Source organism: Salmo salar, chromosome 13 (assembly GCF_965601325.2).
Source record: "Salmo salar chromosome 13, fSalSal1, whole genome shotgun sequence".
Lineage (NCBI taxonomy): Eukaryota > Metazoa > Chordata > Actinopteri > Salmoniformes > Salmonidae > Salmo > Salmo salar.
The window spans coordinates 85759539-85780000 of record NC_138303.1 but is presented as its reverse complement, the minus strand read 5'-3'; positions in this window follow the sequence as shown (position 1 = coordinate 85780000).

The following is a 20462-nucleotide window of genomic DNA, read 5'->3' as shown; positions in this document are numbered from 1 at the left end:
CCCCTACCAGACCATTGCACCACCAAGGAGCCCCAGGCCTCTTCACCAGACCCAGCGCATCTCACAGGCCCCACCCACCACCAGAGAATCACCACTTCCATCGGCTTAGCCAGACCCGGACCGGGCCCAGCCTACTACCCCACACCAGACCACCACCCCTACCAGACCAGAGAGGAAGCCCCACGGCCCAGAACTGGCCCTCCTCCACTCCACAGGGCCCAACAGCAGGACCACCGCAGCTACGCAGAGGTCGTCAGAGGACAGGAGAACCCTATAGGATTAAGTGAGATTAAACAGCTCCTCCAATACATCTGCACTAAACTGCACTAAACACACACAGACGTATGCACACACACACACACACACACACACACACCACACACACACACACACACACACACACACACACACACACACACACACACACACACACTATTGAACTAGAATTGACTTGTTCAATGAATAGGAATATTTATATATATATAACAGAACATTTTTTAGGTGTTATCCTGTTTATCTCACTCTTAACAACTTATTAGTTAATAGTTACTGTATTTCTGACTGCTTGTCACGTCCTGACCATAGAGAGCTCGTATTTTTCTATGGTAGAGTAGGTCAGGGCGTGGCTGTGGATTTTTGTCTAGTTTACTTTTTCTATGTTGGTTTCTATTTTTTTTTTTTGCATGATTCCCAATTAGAGGCAGCTGGTCATCGTTGTCTCTAATTGGGGATCATATTTAAGTAGTTGTTTTTCCCACCTCTTTTTGTGGGAGATTATTTTGAGTTAGTGCATGTTGCACCGCTTCGTCACGGTTTGTTTTGTTTATAGTATGTCTTGCATAGTTTCACATATAAATAAAGATGTGCAACGATACCCACGCTGCGCCTTGGTCTCCTTCATATGACGAACATGACACTGCTATTCTTTCTTTACTTAACATGAAATCCCTATCAGTTAGCATTTTGTTGTTACTGTTGTCCCGTTGACAATTTTGATTCTCTTTTTTTATTTTATAATTTTTTTATTTTTATATATAGTAAATATCCAAAATAAGCTTTGGCAATATGTACATTGTTACGTCATGCCAATAAAGCGAATTGAATTGAGAGAGGGAAAATAATTCATTTCCCAATAGAGGGAACAAGGTCTCACAAAATATAAGATGAGTCCGACCACAGAGCATAGACTATGGCCAGACTCAGAGATGGCAGCCTTTGTGTAGCCTTTGTGATCAGAACGCTTGAAATAAAGAGTGATGGTATCACAAATATCACAAATAAGATTATTCTGTGCCCTGTCACGCAATAAAGTTATGTTGTAGTATGTATCACTAGGAAAGGCTGACCAGATGTTCAAAAGTGAAATCATCGCGTTTACCGGTAAACATTTGGCTAGATTAGCCAGCTAATAGTGGAAGTAAACGTACCATATAGTGCATATATGGGAAGTACACTGATGTTACCTGAGAGGCGGACATTACCCAGGTTACCATCCAAACGTGTTATGCCTGTAAAGTACATGTTACAATTGGCCTGATTTGTCAGTACATTTCCAAACATCGACTAAACAAAATACGCTAGAAAAGGTGGGATTTTTTCCTGCGCTCTAAAAATGAGGGGTTCAACAAGAGTTCTTCTAAGATCCTCAAAGTTCTTCAAAGAACCTTAGGGTTCTTGGCACTGAAAATGGCCCATAAAAGTTATTCTAAGAACCTCATAGGAGGTGGGGTTCATTGAGAAACCTCCTTAATTGGTGGGGGTTCTTGCAGGAACCTAACTGCCAAACTGAAACATTTGGATTTGAAAGGGCAGCAGGTGCGGGCACTTAACTGAAAAATGTAAAGATCTCCTCAATTTAAGTTAAGGTTTGTCCCTTGTATGATCTACATTGATATTGATTTATGATGATACCATTTATCTTTTGTGCAAATCTTTCTAAAACAGAAAATGGACACAATTCAATGGATATGAATTAACAAAGCGGTAAGAATATGTAGGCTATAAGATATGTTGAAGGCTAGCTGTGTTGGGTGCACATAACTGAACTGGAGGCACACAATATGGTATGTCAATATGCATTGGTATGTTATGCTGATCACATGTACCATCATCCTCCCTTACCTCTTCAATGAATATTCCATAGGCCTCTACATTATGGACAAGGTATGTGTATGAAAACCATTATCAACATTTTATTTTTCATTCACATTTACCACAAAAACCAAGGTAAAATTACTGTTTTGTTAATCATCTGTATAATTATATTTTGGGGGATTCCCAGACTTCACCCTCTCTACACCTCTGATGAATATAACAGGAAACCTGTTTGATCACCATGCACTGCAAAATCATTCTGGCTATGGATACAGAGAACATCAACACATTAACATCAACACACCAGAGGATATACCCATTGGACTTGGGGCTCTGCTGGGAGTTTACTTCATTTAGATTGTATTTAGATATTGTGTTGTTATTGTTATGTGCATTATTCATTATAATAGGGAAGGGGGGTTGTTCAAAAATTAACCCCAAAAGGTTCTTCAAAAGATTCTTCAAGGATCCATTAAAAGGGGTTATTTGAAGAACGATTTCAAAGGGTTCTTCGAATACTTTATAGGGGTTCCCCCACAGTTTCAATTTGAAGAACCCCTAAAGGATACACCAGGAACCTTTTCTTTTTAGAGTGTGTGTAACGGGTTTTGTCGGAAGGAGTGGACCAAAGCGCAGTGTGGTAAGTGTTCATGATTTTTATTATCAAAAAACACTTAAACAAAATAACGTAAGGGAAAAACGAAAGCGCACAGTTCTGTCAGATACAGAATAACAAAACAGAAAACAACTACCCACAAAACACAAGTGGGAAAAGGCTGCCTAAGTATGATTCCCAATCAGAGACAACGATAGACAGCTGCCTCTAATTGGGAACCCTACTCGGCCAAAACAAAGAAATAGATAACATAGAATGCCCACCCCACATCACACCCTGACCTAACCAAATAGAGAAATAAAACGGCTCTCTAAGGTCAGGGCGTGACAGTACCCCCCAAAGGTGCGGACTCCTGGCCGCAAACCTGAACCTATAGGGGAGGGTCCGGGTGGGCATCTACCCTTGGTGGCGGCTCAGGTTCGGGGCATAGCCCTCGCTCCGCCCGCTGATCCCTCCGCTTTTGTGTCACCGGACCGTGGATCGTCGCTGGAGGAACCGGACCGTGGATCAACACCGGAGGCTCCGAACTGGGAACCCCCACTGGAGGTTCTGGACTGCAGGCCATCTCAGGAGGCTCCGGACTGCAGGCCGTTGCTGGAGGTTCCGGACTGCAGGCCGTCTCAGGAGGCTCCGGACTGCAGGCCGTCTCAGGAGGCTCCGGACTGCAGGCCATCTCAGGAGGCTACGGACTGCAGGCCGTCTCAGGAGTCTCCGGACTGCAGGCCGTCTCAGGAGGCTCCTGACTGCAGGCCGTCTCAGGAGGTTCTGGACTGTGAAACGTCGTCGGAAGTTCTGGACTGGGAACTGTCACCGGAAGCTCTGGACTGGGAACTGTCGCCGGAAGGTCTGGAACGGGAAGGCGCACTGGAGGCCTGATGCATGGGGCTGGCACAGGTGGCGCCAGGCTGGTAACACGCACCTCAGGGCGAGTGCGGAGAGCAGGAACAGGACACACCGGACTGGGCAGGCGCACTGGAGGCCTAGTGCGTGGAGCCGGGACAGGTGGCACCAGACTGGTGACACGCACTTCAGGGCGAGTGCGAGGAGCAGGCACAGGACGTACTGGGCTGTGAAGGCGCACTGGCGACACAGTGCGTAGAGCTGGCGCAGGATATACTGGGCCGTGGAGGCGCACTGGAGGTCTGGAGCGTAGGGCTGGCACAACCCATCCTGGCTGGATGCTCAGTTTAGCCCGGCAAGTGCGGGGCGCTGGCACAGGACGAACTGGGCTGTGAAGGCGTACTGGCGACACAGTGCGTAGAGCTGGCGCAGGATGTCCTGGACCGAGGAGGCGTACTGGAGACCAGGAGCGCTGAGCCGGCACAATCCGTCCTGGCTGAATGCCCACTCTTGTTGGTAATGAATCCAGTTCAGTGACGAGAGACTGGGACGTGTAGCGGCTCTGTGCAAAGGAAAGAAAACGTGTGGAGGGGCAATAGTCTAATAAAAAGCATGAGCTGGCGCACACCCAGAGAAAATGATTTAGTGTAGAGGTGCTGACTAACTGTAAGATATAAAAATAAATAGAGTCACACACGAATATGAATGTTGGAACAATGTCAAGGTTAATAGTTGTAATTGTGGGGGGACACATTGCAGCATTTGGTGGATGCCAGGTGCAGAAAGAAGCGAGAGAGGCCCAAAGATATAAAATCACTCATAATGTCTCTTATGCAGAGGCTGCAAGGCAGATTGGTGGAACTATTAGGCAGAATGTTTTATTTTATTTTTCAATTTATTTCACCTTTATTTAACCAGGTAGGCTAGTTGAGGAAAAGTTCTCATTTACAACAGCGACCTGGCCAAGATAAAGCAAAGCAGTGTGACACAGACAACAACACAGAGTTACACATGGAGTAAACAATAAACAAGCCAATAACACAATAAACAAGTCAATGACACAGTAGAAAAAAGAAAGTCTATATACAGTGTGTGCAAAAGGCATGAGGAGGTAGGCAATAAATAGGCCATAGGAGCGAATAATTACAATTTAGCAGATTAACACTGGAGTGATACATGAGCATATGATGATGTGCAAGTAGAAATACTGGTGTGCAAAAGAGCAGAAAAGTAAATAAAATGGGGATGAGGTAGGTAGATTGGGTGGGCAATTTACAGATGGACTATGTACAGCTGCAGCGTTCAGTTAGAATGATGGAGATAATAGGTTACTCCTGGAATAGCTGGACCTACTGTAGGAAATGTCTAGAAACAGATGTGTCGTTTCAAAGGACACCTTAATAGTTAATCAGATTGACTTTATAGCCTTCATTGAAAAGATGATCAACCTGACTGTGTTTGTGGAAAGAACAACTGCCAGGTTGAAGATCATTGTATACGTTTTTAGGAGTAACAGATGTTACTGTTACCATGATTGTTGATATGTTGACTTCTAATAATACTAATGATGGAATGTCTCAGTATGATGATAATTAGAGTTATGTTTTTTGTTATCGTTCAGTGGAATGCCAGAAGCCTTGCTAACGGTCAGGAGTTTAAGAAATGTATAATAGATTTAGAGATCAAGCCTGATGTGATATGTGTTCAAGAAACATGGCTTGGACCACATCTTATTTGTATTATTCCTGGTTATTGCTCAATCAGATCTGATAGATCAACTGGACAGGGTGGTGGGTGTGCTACGTTCATAAGGGAAGGTCTTGTATATCGTAATATACCTGTCCCATCTGAATATGAATGTATGATGGTGGAAATCTACAGTGCAGGTTGTAATGTTAAGTTACAACATTTTTACAACCCTTGCTGTCAACTATCTGTAGCGATGTTTGATGAAATATCAGGAGAATTGGGCTCTTGAGAGGTATGGTCCCTCGACTTTAATGCACATAGTAGTTTATGGGGAAGCACACATACAGATGCTAATGGTACTATTGTGGAAGATATGATGGAAACAAGAGCATTACTATGTCTTAACGATGGATGTGGTACAAGAGTTGATGTTGTTAGAGGGGTTACATCCTGCCTGGACCTCACAATGGCTTCCAACTCTATTGCATCTATGTGTGAATGGAATGTAAGGAATGATTCTACTGTTGGAAGGGATCATTTCCTGATTTCGTGTACCATGAACTTTGATGTTATTATTCCAGATAGAGTACCATTCAGAGATGGGTCTTTCATAAAGCAGACTGGGAAAAGTCTGGTGATCATTGCTCAAAGTCTGTTGGACAGTTGTCTTTAGAGAGGCCCGTTGATGTATGTGCTGCCTCTGTGACCTCTCTGATTTTGAGTGCTGTGAATTTATATGTACCAGTGAGTGAAGTGGGTGAGAAAAGGAAGGTGGTTACTTGGTGGACTGAAGAGTGCACTGTGGCTATGCAAGAAGAAATAGGGCTTGCGTAGGCATATGACTCCTGAGAATCTGCTTGATTTCCAAAGGAACAGAGCTTTAGTATGTAGAGTCATTAAGTCTGTCAAGAGAAATGCATTGAGACAGTTCTGCTCTACAATAGGCAGGGGTACTGAGCTGGGGGTTGTACTGTATGGTCTATGTTGAAGAAGATGACTGAAAGAAGCAAGTCCACTTAAATTCCAGTTTTTCCTCAACAAACCTGTAGGTACCGGTACCCCCTGTATATAGTCTCGTTATTGTTATTTTATTGTTACTCTTTTATTTTCTTAACTCTTATCTTTTTTTAAACGGCATTGTTGGTTAAGGGCTTGTAAGTAAGTATTTCACGGTAAGGTCTACACCTGTTGTATTTGGCGCATGTGACAAATACATTTTGATCTGATTTGATTTGGTTGTGGATCCAAAAATGTCCGTAACCGTAAAAGAAAAAGATGACTTGTTGGGAAGACATTTGCTAGGGTATATAGTGGGGTATATAGTGGGGTTACTTTGGATTAAGTATATAAGCAACTCAGATGTTAAATGCTCTTGTTAATGTGTATAAGAAATGGAATACTGTTGACTCTTCTTTGGATGCTGTTTTTACCATACATGAGATGTGTTCAGCCTTAATAGGCTGTGGATATACAGCCACAGGTCATGATCAGTTGTGCTTTGTAATGTTTAAGCATCTACCAGATGAGGTCAGACATGTTCTCCTGGGATTATTTAATATGATTCGGAGTGAGGGGGTTATACGTTCTGGTTGGAAACTTGCAGTAATATTACCTTTTGTAAAGCCTGGTAAGCACCCTTCATGTGCTGATAGTTATAGACCAATAGGACTAACCTCTAACTTGTGTAAACTGTTGAAAAAGTTGATAGTCAATAAATTGTCATATTTCCTGGAAAGGTAGATCTACTTTGGTTCCATTAGTAAAAGTGAGCAATGAAGTTGAAAAAACTCTGGTCATGAAAGACGTTATGGCTACTGTCTTTTTCGACATTGAAAAGGCTTATGACACTATGTGGAGAGAAGGCCTACTGATTTAGATGGAGAGACTTAGTATTGGTGGGAGATTATATAATTGGGTTTTGGCCCTCTTATTTAATCGCTCTTTTCGAGTTAAAATAGGATCAATTTTATCTGATGCCTATGGAGTTAACAATGGTATTCCTCAAGGCAGTGCTATCAGTCCTATTTTGTTTAATATTATGATTTGCAATGTGTTTTTGAATGTAGGTATTGGGGCTTCCCTATATGCTGATGATGGAGCTTTGGAAGAGGGGAAGGAATGTCTCTCCTGATGAAATCTATTCAACAAGCTATAGTGGATGTTGAAAGATGGTTGATTGACTGAGGTTTTACATTTAGATTTTAGTCATTTAGCAGACACTCTTATCCAAAGCGACTTAAAGTAGTGAATGCATACATTTCATTTTTCTTTTTTGTACTGGCCCCCTGTGGGAATCGAACCCACAACCCTGGCGTTGCACACACCATGCTCTACCAACTGAGCCACAGGGAAGGTTTTAAATTGCCAATGGCGTAGTCTTGTTGTATGTTCTTCTCGAAGAAGAAAGTTGCTGATAATATACAGTTGTTTCTGTATGGACAGCCTATGGGGAAGGTTTCTAAGTACAAATAATGGGGTCTATGGTTCTATGAGCGATATACATGGAAAGATCATGTCATAAATGTTGAAACAAAGTGTAAGAAGGTGAATCTTATGTGCTTGGTCTCTGGTTATGAATGGGATGCTGACAGACAATCGTTGATGGATATTTATAGAGCTCTGATCAGGCCATCAATTGATTACGGATGTGTAGTTTATGGAACAGCGGCGAAGACTTGGCTTCAGAAGCTGGACAGAATCCAGTATATAGCTTTAAGGATAGTATTGGTGTATTTAAATCAGCATCTGTATGTGCTTTACAAGTGGAGACAGGTGAGATGCCTTTAGATATACGGCGTAAAGAATTGTCATTAGCTTATTGGGTTAGGTTCAAAGGCTGTGGGGTTGAGCATCCCACTGCTACTTTTCAAGGTGACTGTTGGGAATATACTACTAGACAACGCAGTGGTTTTGGTTGGTCAGTTGAAAAACTTGCTGATGAGAGTGGTTTGAGGGAGTTGGAGGTTGTCCCTTCTGTGGTGATATGGGATGCTTCTCTATGGTTACTGCCAGATCCTGTTGTTGATCTAACCTTGGTAGAGAAAAGGAAAGATTGATCAGAATTCAATGATATAGGGAAACTGGTTTACAATTACATTGGTAGAAGTTGTTATTCTTTTTAACGCTTTTTCACAGACAGATCCAAGGACCCAGATAGTGGGCGCACAGGAGCGGGCGTTTACATTCCTGAATGTGATGTGCAGATATGTAGAAGACTAACAGATGAACTGTCAGTATACTCAGTTGAACTGTTGGCGATAGTAGTTTCCCTCTTGTGGGTGGAGGACATACAACCTGTTAGAATTATAGTATGCTCAGATTCTCTGTCTGTATTAAATAGTTTATCATCTGGTAAATCTAATAGGAGTGACATACTATTGGAGGTATTAATGTTTGTAGCAATGTGCGCTGAGAGTCTGGAAGCAAGTTCAGAGAGTGAGTGTTTTAATAAATAAATGAAGCATAATACAAAACAAGAAACACGAACAACACACAGACAGGAAACAGAAACAATGACGCCTAGGGAAGGAACCAAAGGAAGTGACATGTATAGGGCAGGTAATCAAGGAAGTGATGGAGTCCAAGTGAGTGATGACGCGCAGGTGAGTGTAACGATGCAACTGCTCGTTACACCTGCACCCCCCGTGTGCGTTCGTGTAACAGGGTTGGTTATGTTTCCACTTGCCTCTAAAGAAATGTGTACTTAATGTTCAAGCATTCGTATTGGTTGGTTCAACTGATGACAATAAGGTGTGTTGTGATTGGCCCCGCTTGCAGATAGGGGGAGATCGCGAACGTCAGGTCTTCCCAGTATGAAAATGTGATGCAAGGGGTAGGTCACGTTCTGAATACTGTTTTATATTTTATATTTTACAATGTGTACAAGTTTGCTGTACGTTACGGATTTATACATGTGTGGGTATATGGTACCTGTTAGGGATTGAGGGGCTTTCTGGAATGTGCTTTGGCATATGATTGCTGTAGATAAGTGTTAGCTAGCATACATCGTTGTAATGGTCACATAAGCCCACTGCTAACACAGTTGTCTTCATGCTACAGCTTTTGCCATCGACAGCCATCAGCATCATTAAGCCCTGCACAACTACCGTGCTGTTTCTCATTTAACAACAGCAGGAATAAATGATGCTCAACTGGGACCGCTGGCTGATGTGATTTATTAGGAAAAAAACACAACGCAAGGAGAGTACGCTATACATCTGTTACATTCGCCTCCAGATGCAGGACGCCAACCCAAGGGACGATCCCGGGAGTCAGGAGCGGACCGGTCACCCCTGCTGATACGCATGAACCTGTCGCCGGCTGGGACGCGGGAACCTGACAGACCGGCTGAGGCAGGGGAGCTTGGCGATCCGGCTGTGGCATGAGAGCCTGACAAGCCAGTGGAAGCAGGGGAGCCTGGCGATCTGGCGAAAGCTTGAAAGCCCGATGAGCCAGCTGAGGCAGGGAAGCCTGGCGATCTGGCTGAGGCAGGGAAGCCTGGCGATCCGGCTGAGGCAGGGAAGCCTGGCGATCCGGCTGAGGCAGGGGAGCCTGGCGATCCGGCTGAGGCAGGGGAGCCTGGCGATCCGGCTGAGGCAGGGGAGCCTGGCGATCCGGCTGAGGCATGAGAGCCTGACGATCTGGCTGAGGAATGAAAGCCTGTAGCGGCTCCCGGACCCGACGTCATTCCACCTGACACAAAAAAACTCCCTGATGCTTCCCTTAGGTGAGGCATCATTCTGTAGCGATGTGCGCTGAGAGTCGGGAAGCAAGTTCAGGGAGTGAGTGTTTTAATAAATAAATGAAACATAATACAAAACAAGAAACACGAACGACGCACAGACAGGAAACAGAAAGAATTACACCTAGGGAAGGAACCAAAAGGAGTGACATATATAGGGCAGGTAATCAATGAAGTGATGGAGTCCAGATGAGTGATAACGTGCAGGTGCGTGTAATGACGGTGACAGGTGTGCGCCATAACGAGCAGCCTGGTGACCTAGAGGCCGGAGAGGGAGCACACGTGACAATGTTATTGTGGACAATTGAGAGAATGGATGTAGTATTGAGATTCTGACGGATCCCAGTACATTCGGGTGTGGAATGGAATGAAATTGTAGACCAGTTAGCCAAAAGAACTTTGAAACAAGATATAATTGATATTAATGTTCCACTGGGTAGAGATGTGGCCAAATGTAAGATCAGAGCCATTTTGATAGATGTGTGGCAGAAGAGATGGGACTCTGAGTCCAAGGGCTGGCATTTAAATGCCCTCCAACAAAAGGTTGGTAGACCAAGATTCAAAGGTCTGATTAGGAAGGAAGAGGTAGTGTTTTCTCGACTGCGCTTAGGACATTGTACATTGAATTCGTCATTACATCTGGTTGGCATGCATGTGAATGGTTTGTGTCTGGAGTGTATGGTCGATGAAACGGTGGAGCATGTGTTGTTATATTATTGTAAGTATTTTGAAGAGATGGAAAGATTGAAGTGTAGGGTCATTGAGGTTGGACAGGGTTGGGGGTTTTGGAAGGGATTTCGGGGATGGGGGAGGGTCTATTAGAAGTTAGTAGTGTAAGGACCGAAACCGGTGATGAGAAGCCGGTACGGGGAGTCAAACATTTAATCAGGAACAAACATGGAACAAGACAGAAACAGCGTCAGCACATGGGTATACAAGAACATATAACAATAAATGCTGAAGTGGGGAACAGTGCAGGGGAACAGACAGATATAAGGGAGGTAATGACAGAGGTGATTGAGTCCAGGTGAGTCCAATAATTCCTGATGCGCGGGACGGAGGAAGGCAGGTGTGCTTAATGATGGTGGCAGGAGTGCGTAATGCTGGGAGCCTGGTGCCCTCGAGCGCCAGGGGGGAAGAGCAGGAGCAGGTGTGACACTAGGGCTCTTTTTTATTTTCTCAGAAGTACTGAGTTTGGTAGGAGGATTTATAAAATGTTGTAAACCGTGATTGACCATACACTACAGCACAGTTGGTGGCGGCATGCACCTTTAACGTGTCACATCCTGACCAGTAAAAGGGGTTATTTGTTATTGTTGTTTGGTCAGGGTGTGGCTGGGGGTGTTTGTTTTGTGTGTTTCGGGGTTTTTGATTTATGTTCTATATTTTCTATTTCTATGTTTATTCTAGTTTTCTATTTCTATGTTGTGTTTTTCAATGACCTCCAATTAGAGGCAGCTGGTTGTCGTTGTCTCTAATTGGAGGCCATATTTAAGTGTGTTTGTTTTTCACTTGAGTTGGTGGGTGGTTGTTCCTAGTATAGTCTGTGCACCTTATTGGACTGTTTTCGTTGTTTATTTTGTTTAAGTGTCTTCTCTTTAATAAAGTAAAGAAGATGATAAATATACCCGCTGCATTTTGGTCCACTCCTTACGACACCCGTGACATAACGTTGGTTTGCGGTAGAAGAACAATATTAGGAACACCTTCCTAATATTGATTTGCACCCCCGGCCCCCTCCCTTTGCACTCAGAACATCCTCAATTCTTCGGGTCATGGATTTGTCATGGAAATTACCACCAGGGACACCTGAAGTCAATCTTAAAGCCAAACCTTGACCCAGAAAATATAAAAAACTATCGGCCTATATCGAATCTCCCATTCCTCTCCAAAAAAATTGAAAAAGCTGTTGTGCAGCAACTCACTGCCTTCCTAAAGACAAACAATGTATACGAAATGCTTCAGTCTGGTTTTAGACCCCATCATAGCACTGAGACTGCACTTGTGAAGGTGGTAAATTACCTTTTAATGGCATCAGACCGAGGCTCTGCATCTGTCCTTGTGCTCCTAGACCTTAGTGCTGCTTTTGATACCATCGATCACCACATTCTTTTGGAGAGATTGGAAATCCAAATTGGTCTACACGGACAAGTTCTGGCCTGGTTTAGATCTTATCTGTCGGAAAGATATCAGTTTGTCTCTGTGAATGGTTTGTCCTCTGACAAATCAACTGTAAATTTCGGTGTTCCTCAAGGTTCCGTTTTAGGACCACTATTGTTTTCACTATATATTTTACCTCTTGGGGATGTCATTCGAAAACATAATGTTAACGTTCACAGCTATGCGGATGAAACACAGCTGTACATTTCAATGAAACATGGTGAAGCCCCAAAATTTCCCTCGCTGGAAGCCTGTGTTTCAGACATAAGGAAATAGATGGCTGCAAACTTTCTACTTTTAAACTCGGACAAAACAGAGATGCTTGTTCTAGGTCCCAAGAAACAAAGAGATCTTCTGTTGAATCTGACAATTAATCTTGATGGTTGTACAGTCGTCTCAAATAAAACTGTGAAGGACCTCGGTGTTACTCTGGACCCTGATCTCTTTTTTGACGAACATATCAAGACTGTTTCAAGGACAGCTTTTTCCCATTTATGTAACATTGCAAAAATCTGACATTTTCTGTCCAAAAATGATGCAGAAAAGTTAATCCATGCTTTTGTTACTTCTAGGTCAGACTACTGCAATGCTCTACTTTCCGGCTACCCGGATAAAGCACTAAATAAACTTCAGTTAGTGTTAAATACGGCTGCTAGAATCCTGACTACAATCAAAACATTTGATCATATTACTCCAGTGCTAGCCTCCCTACACTGGCTTCCCGTTAAGGCAAGGGCTGATGTCAAGGTTTTACCACTAACCTACAAAGCATTATATGGGCTTGCTCCTACCTATCTTTCCGATTTGGTCCTGCCGTACATATCTACACGTACGCTACGGTCATAAGACGCAGGCCTCCTAATTGTCCCTAGAATTTCTAAGCAAACAGCTGGAGGCAGGGCTTTCTCCTATAGAGCTCCATTTTTATGGAATGGTCTGCCTACCCATGTGAGAGAGAGACTCGGTCTCAACATTTAAGTCTTTATTGAAGACTCATGGTAAGTTGGTGTTTGAAGATATCCCTCTAGTGGTGTGGGGGCTGTGCTTTAACAAAGTGGGTGGGGTTATATCCTGCCTGTTTGGCCCTGTCCGGGGGTATCATCGGATGGGGCCACAGTGTCTCCTGACCCCTCCTGTCTCAGCCTCCAGTATTTATGCTGCAGTAGTTTATGTGTCGGGGGACTAGGGTCAGTCTTATATCTGGAGTATTTCTCCTGTCTTATCCAGTGTCCTGTGTGAATTTAAGTATGCTCTCTCTAATTCTCTCTTTATTTCTTTCTCTCTCTCGGAGGACCTGAGCCCTAGGACCATGCCTCAGGACTACCTGGCATGATGACTCCTTGTTGTCCCCAGTCCACCTGGCCGTGCTGCTGCTCCAGTTTCAACTGTTCTGCCTGCGGCTATGGAACCCTGACCTGTTCACTATGATTACTATTATTTGACCATGCTGGTCATTTATGAACATTTGATTATCTTGGCCATGTTCTGTTATAATCTCCACCCGGCACAGCCAGAAGAGGACTGGCCACCCCTCATAGCCTGGTTCCTCTCTAGGTTTCTTCCTAGGTTCCGGCCTTTCTAGGGAGTTTTTCCTAGCCACCATGCTTCTACACCTGCATTGCTTGCTGTTTGGGGTTTTAGGCTGGGTTTCTGTATAGCGCTTTGATATATCAGCTGATGTAAGAAAGGCTATATAAATAAATTTGATTTGATTTTGATTTAAATGAGTCCTTGTTTATTAGCAGTTAACTGGAGAGGTTCCAACAAACTTGATGCACCATAGTACACGTCTGTCAGGAGCTCTATCAGGGCAGTCCTGTTAGATCTCTTATATACTGCTTACAGAACGTTACATATGCATGATTTAGCTTATTCATCATTCATAATTAATTCATCATTAACGTTTTGTTCATGCATGTGACCGACCAATACTGGTTCATGCATGTGACAGACCAATACCTCACAAGGCTTCTTCTCTCCAAGCTGAGACCTTGAAACTGAGATATCCTTTCGTTCTCAAAACAAGGTTCTGGGCGTACTGCCAAATTGCCGATACTGATAGTGAGGATTCGTTCAATCAGTCACTTGCATGAACACAAAATAGGTTATTAGAAGAAAAAAAACAGAACACAGAAATTGGTTATTAGAAAAGCACAAACATAACATTTTCCATCACAGACTCTACAAGGAGTCGAAAGCGTTCCACAGGGATGCTGGCCCATGTTGACATGTTGTTCTCACAGTTGTGTCAAGTTGGCTGGATGTCTTTTGGGTGCTGGACCCTTTTTGATACACACTGGAAACTGTTGAGCGTAAAAAACCCAGCAGCGTTGCAGTTCTTGACACACTCAAACTAGTGCGCCTGGCACCTACTACCATACCACATTCAAAGGCACTTATAATCTTTTGTCTTGCCCTTTCACCCACTGAATGGCACACATACACAATCCATGTCTCAATTGTCTCAAGGCCTAAAAATCATTTAACCTGTATCCTTCCCTTCATCTACACTGATTGAAGTGGATTTAACAAGTGACATCAATAAGGGATCATATCTTTCACCTGGATTCAACTGGTCAGTCTATGTCATGGAAAAAGCAGGTGTTCCTAATGTTTTGTACACAGCGTATTTTGAACTCTCTCTCTATATATATGGCTATGGAGTTCCCCATCTCCTCAAAAGTATCTCTGGTTAGGGGTGAAAAAACAGACTGCTGCAACCTGATTGGCTGAACGCGATCTGCATCTGGGACTAGCATTTAGTCACTAGCATGGTGATGGGAAATGGTGTTTCATAAAGAAAGTATGCATATTTTCCAAAAATATTCCTGCCTTCTCGCCCATTAAATCGAGTTAAGGAGGAAATTTAAGTCTTTGCAGCCTGAATGGAGAATGTTTTAAGTTTGAGCCGGTCAACAAGGGACTCGAGCAGTGGTGTAAAGTGCTTACAGTGAGCAACCAAAGTATCGGGACAGTGACACATTTTTGGTTGTTTTGGATCTGTACTCCAGCACTTCGGATTTGAAATTATACAATGACTATGAGGTTAAAGCGCAGACTACCAGCTTTAAACTGGGGGTATTTTCATCTATATTGGGTGAACCGTTTAAAGGTTACAACACTTTTTGCACATAGTTCCCCTATTTTAGGTGACCAAAAGTATTGGGACAAATTCACTTATATGTGTATTAAAGTAGTAAAGAGTTAAGTATTTGGTCCCACATTCATAGCACACAATAACTAAATAAAGCTTGTGACACTACACATTTGTTGGATGCATTTTCTGTTTGGTTTGATTCAGTGTTTAATAGTCACATGTACAGGGCTGCAGGTGTGATTGCAAGGTACAGTGAAAATCTTAGGCTCCGAGCTCCAACATGCAGGACTAAGTGAAAATAATATATGAAAATGGTCATAAAAAAACAACAATAGAAATAGAAATAGCACTATATACAATACAGTCAAAAGTTTGGACACACCTACTCATTCAAGAATGTAGAATAAAAGAGAAGACATCAAAACTATGAAATAACACATGGAATCGTGTAGTAACCAAAAAAGTGTTAAACAAATCAAAATATATTTTATATTTGGGATTCTTCAAAGTAGCCGCCTTGATGACAGCTTTGCACACACTTTGCATTCTCTCAACCAGCTTCACCTGGAATGATTTTCCAACAGTCTTGAAGGAGTTCCCACATATGGCTTCTTTTTCTTCACTCTGCGGTCTAACTCATCCCAAACCATCTCAATTGGGTTGACGTCGGGAGATTGTGGAGGCCAGGTCATCTGATGCAGCACTCCATCACTCTCCTTCTTGGTCAAATAACCCTTATACAGCCTAGAGGTGTGTTGGGTCATTGTCCTGTAGAAAAACAAATGATAGTCCCACTAAGCGCAAACCAGATGGGATGGCGTATTGCTGCAGAATGCTGTGGTAGCCATGCTGGTTAAGTGTTCCTTGAATTTTAAATAAATCATAGACAGTGTCACCAGCAAAGCACCCCCACACCATCACACCACCTCCTCCATGCTTCACGGAGATCATCCTTTCACCTTCTCTGCGTCTCACAAAGACACGGCGGTTGAAACCAAAAATCTCAAATTTGGACTCATCAGACCAAAGGACAGATTTCCACCGGTCTAATGTCCATTGCTCGTGTTTCTTGGCCCAAGCAAGTCTCTTCTTCTTATTGATGTCCTTTAGTAGTGATTTCTTTGCAGCAATTCAACCACGAAGGCCTGATTCATGCAGTATCCTCTGAACAGTTGATGTTGAGATGTGCCTGTTTACTTGCACTTGAAGAAACTTTCAAAGTTCTTGAAATGTTCTGTATTGACTGACCTTCATGTCTTAAAGTAATGATGGACTGTCATTTCTCTTTGCTTATTTGAGCTGTTCTTGCCATAATATGGACTTGGTCTTTTACCAAATAGGGGTATCTTCTGCATGGAGACCTACCAGAGGTATGGGAGGAACATGATCGTGTCAATGTCTTCAGATCACAATTCTGAAGAGTTTACACAAATATTACCTTCGTAGCTCTTATTGCTGGACTTTGACTGTGGAAAATCACCTCTAGTCAGCCTATTATATGTATTGAATTTTTTTACATTGATATTAGACAGTACAGCATTACCTATGGATTGTGGATCCATGAAATGGGGTATCAGTCTTCTCAGTGACGAATCTGATGATTCGCTTGGCCATTGTAGTAGTTGGAGTTCAGTTCAATTGTGGTGAATCGAATCATGGGAATTAAAATCATATTTTGTGAATCATGAACAGTAAAAGGAAAAAAATACATTTGGGATTGTGTCACTGCAAAACTTATTTTGTAGATATTTTAAGTTGGTTATGATATACTATTTATTGGACATTGCGACTAAATAGATGCTAGTCAGCCTAAAGTAAACACTTCTAAGATAAGATAAAACATAGGGCACTATGAAATCTCTTATGCAGAAAAGCATGCTGAAACAGTAATTTCTAAAGCCCCCCCCCCCCAAAAAAAATCCCAATTATATGTCGACTGTAAAGTAGGCCTACCTGGCATTATGATATCATGATGATTTGTATTAATCGGGTGCACATTTGTTTTGCAAGCTCTGTCATCACATGTGCAGTACAGAAACACTGCTATGTGTGCAGTTGAATTAAATGGGAACTACACCCTCAAATATAATTCTTTGAAGCTTTTCCCAGACCTCAAGTGATTAAATCATTATTGTGGACTGAGAACATCCATTTTGTTGTTCTATAAAAGAAAGTTTGAACTTGACAATTTGCAATCGAAAACCTGAAAAAACAAAGGAATCAGAAACCTGGAAAAATAAGACTGAGAAAACAATTTGAGAAATAACAAAATATAATTTTGGGAAAAAACTATTGGATTTCATAGGGCCCTATAAATAGGAATACAATAGAATGCGTAAATTTCATGATTTTTTTTTTTATGGTTGCTTCAGCTGTCTAAAAATATTTGTTTGGTAGTGGGAGATGTGTTAAATGTGGAATTCAAACTGAATAAAAGCAGTTCAGTACAGTAAGAATTGGTCTGATTACTTTAGTAGACTGCTATATAGACTACCCAGATGAACTAGGGGGCTGAGTAGTCGAAGCACGGGGATGTGCCTTCCCATTTTTGGAGGGGTCAGTGTAGCGACCCTCGCTATATGAGTCACATTATAATTCCCTCTAAGTGGGTCAACCCTATTGGTGCAATGTGTAGGGTGTTTTCCTTTGATGCCAGTGACCAGGGTTCTATTCCCTTCTATGCTGTTCGCTTCAATACCAAAAGGTTAAAATCTATTGGTGAGGTTGCTAGGTGTTGTACTAATGTTGTTTAGTATTAGTACAAAGTATACAACGTATTTATATAGATACTAGATAGATATATAGATTTATTATTTATTTTTTGCTCACTCGCCTCAGTTTTCAAAAAATGAAATCCTTTATGCAGTTAATTAAATCTTTATAGCCTTATTGTAAAATTAAGTTATGTGTATTTATTTATTATGTAATGATATTCCAACCTTGTTTATCTATTGAGTCATGTGGCATGATTCCACTATTTGTACCCGTTTGGATCAGTTTCAATGGTAGAATTTTATTGTCAAGGCGAACCACCGATTCCACTACTGTTGCTCATCGCTAATGTTTTTCACATCACTGTGGTGTTATTCACTACCACCTCATGGGTGAAGCTTTGAATTAAACTAGGCCTAGGCTAGATACTAGTCAGGTACAGACGCAACAAGATAATAGTTCTCTGTAGCTCAGCTGGTAGAGTATGGTGCCTACAATGCCAAGATTGTAGGTTTTATTCCTGGAACCACCTGTACATAAAATGTATGCACGCATGACTAAATCACTTTGGATAAGAGTCTGCTAAACGGCTTATACACTGCTAAAAAAAATAAAGGGAACACTTAAACAACACAATGTAACTCCAAGTCAATCACACTTCTGTGAAATCAAACTGTCCACTTAGGAAGCAACACTGATTGACAATAAATTTCACATGCTGTTGTGCAAATAGAATAGACAACAGGTGGAAATTATAGGCAATTAGCAAGACACCCCCAATAAAGGAGTGGTTCTGCAGGTGGTGACCACAGACCACTCCTCAGTTCCTATGCTTCCTGGCTGATGTTTTGGTCCCTTTTGAATGCTGGCGGTGCTTTCACTCTAGTGGTAGCATGAGACGGAGTCTACAACCCACACAAGTGGCTCAGGTAGTGCTGCTCATCCAGGATGGCACATCAATGCGAGCTGTGGCAAGAAGGTTTGCTGTGTCTGTCAGCGTAGTGTCCAGAGCATGGAGGCGCTACCAGGAGACAGGCCAGTACATCAGGAGATGTGGAGGAGGCTGTAGGAGGGCAACAACCCAGCAGCAGGACCGCTACCTCCGCCTTTGAGCAAGGAGGAGCAGGAGGAGCACTGCCAGAGCCCTGCAAAATGACCTCCAGCAGGCCACAAATGTGCATGTGTCTGCTCAAACGGTCAGAAACAGACTCCATGAGGGTGGTATGAGGGCCCGACGTCCACAGGTGGGGGTTGTGCTTACAGCCCAACACCGTGCAGGACGTTTGGCATTTGCCAGAGAACACCAAGATTGGCAAATTCGCCACTGGCGCCCTGTGCTCTTCACAGATGAAAGCAGGTTCACACTGAGCACGTGACAGACGTGACAGAGTCTGGAGACGCCGTGGAGAACGTTCTGCTGCCTGCAACATCCTCCAGCATGACCGGTTTGGCGGTGGGTCAGTCATGGTGTGGGGTGGCATTTCTTTGGGGGGCCGCACAGCCCTCCATGTGCTTTCCAGAGGTAGCCTGATTGCCATTAGGTACCGAGATGAGATCCTCAGACCCCTTGTGAGACCATATGCTGGTGCGGTTGGCCCTGGGTTCCTCCTAATGCAAGACAAAGCTAGACCTCATGTGGTTGGAGTGTGTCAGCAGTTCCTGCAAGAGGAAGGCATTGATGCTATGGACTGGCCCGCCCGTTCCCCAGACCTGAATCCAATTGAGCACATCTGGGACATCATGTCTTGCTCCATCCACCAACGCTACATGGCACCACAGACTGTCCAGGAGTTGGCGGATGTTTTAGTCCTGGTCTGGGAAGAGATCCCCCAGGAGACCATTCGCCACTGTATTTGTAATTCTGTGTGATAAGTTTAGGTATTTAGTAAATAAATAATTGAACCCAATTTTGTATTGCTGATTCAACTTGTTAGCCAGGGTTCGTGAAGATAGCCAAGAATTTACAACTTTCATTATGAGACTGAAAATAAGATAAGGGTTAATATTGACGGCTATCGATGTAAAATATTACTAAGTATTTTAAGAGTTTATTCGGAAGATAACGGCTCTATAAACGTTCTTCCGTGGTGCCCCGACTTTCTAGTTAATTACATTTACATGATTAGCTTAATCAGGTAATATTAATTAGAGAAAGAATTTTATAGGTTAGCATGTCATATCTCTTAATCCGGCATAGCCAAAGACACGACAGGACATTACATCAAAGTTGGATCAGCCTGTAGTGTGGTTTTCCACTTTCATTTTGAGTGTGACTCCAAATCCAGACCTCCATGGGTTGATAAATTGGATTTCCATTGATTATTTTTGTGTGATTTTGTTGTCAGCACATTCAACTATGTAAAGAAAAAAAGTATTTAATAAGATTATTTATTTCAATCAGATCTAGGATGTGTTGTTTAAGTGTTCCCTTTATTTTTTTGAGCAGTATATATTAGTGTTTTATTTTTCATTAATCTATTTTTTATTTAATTGTTCTTCCACTTTGATATTAG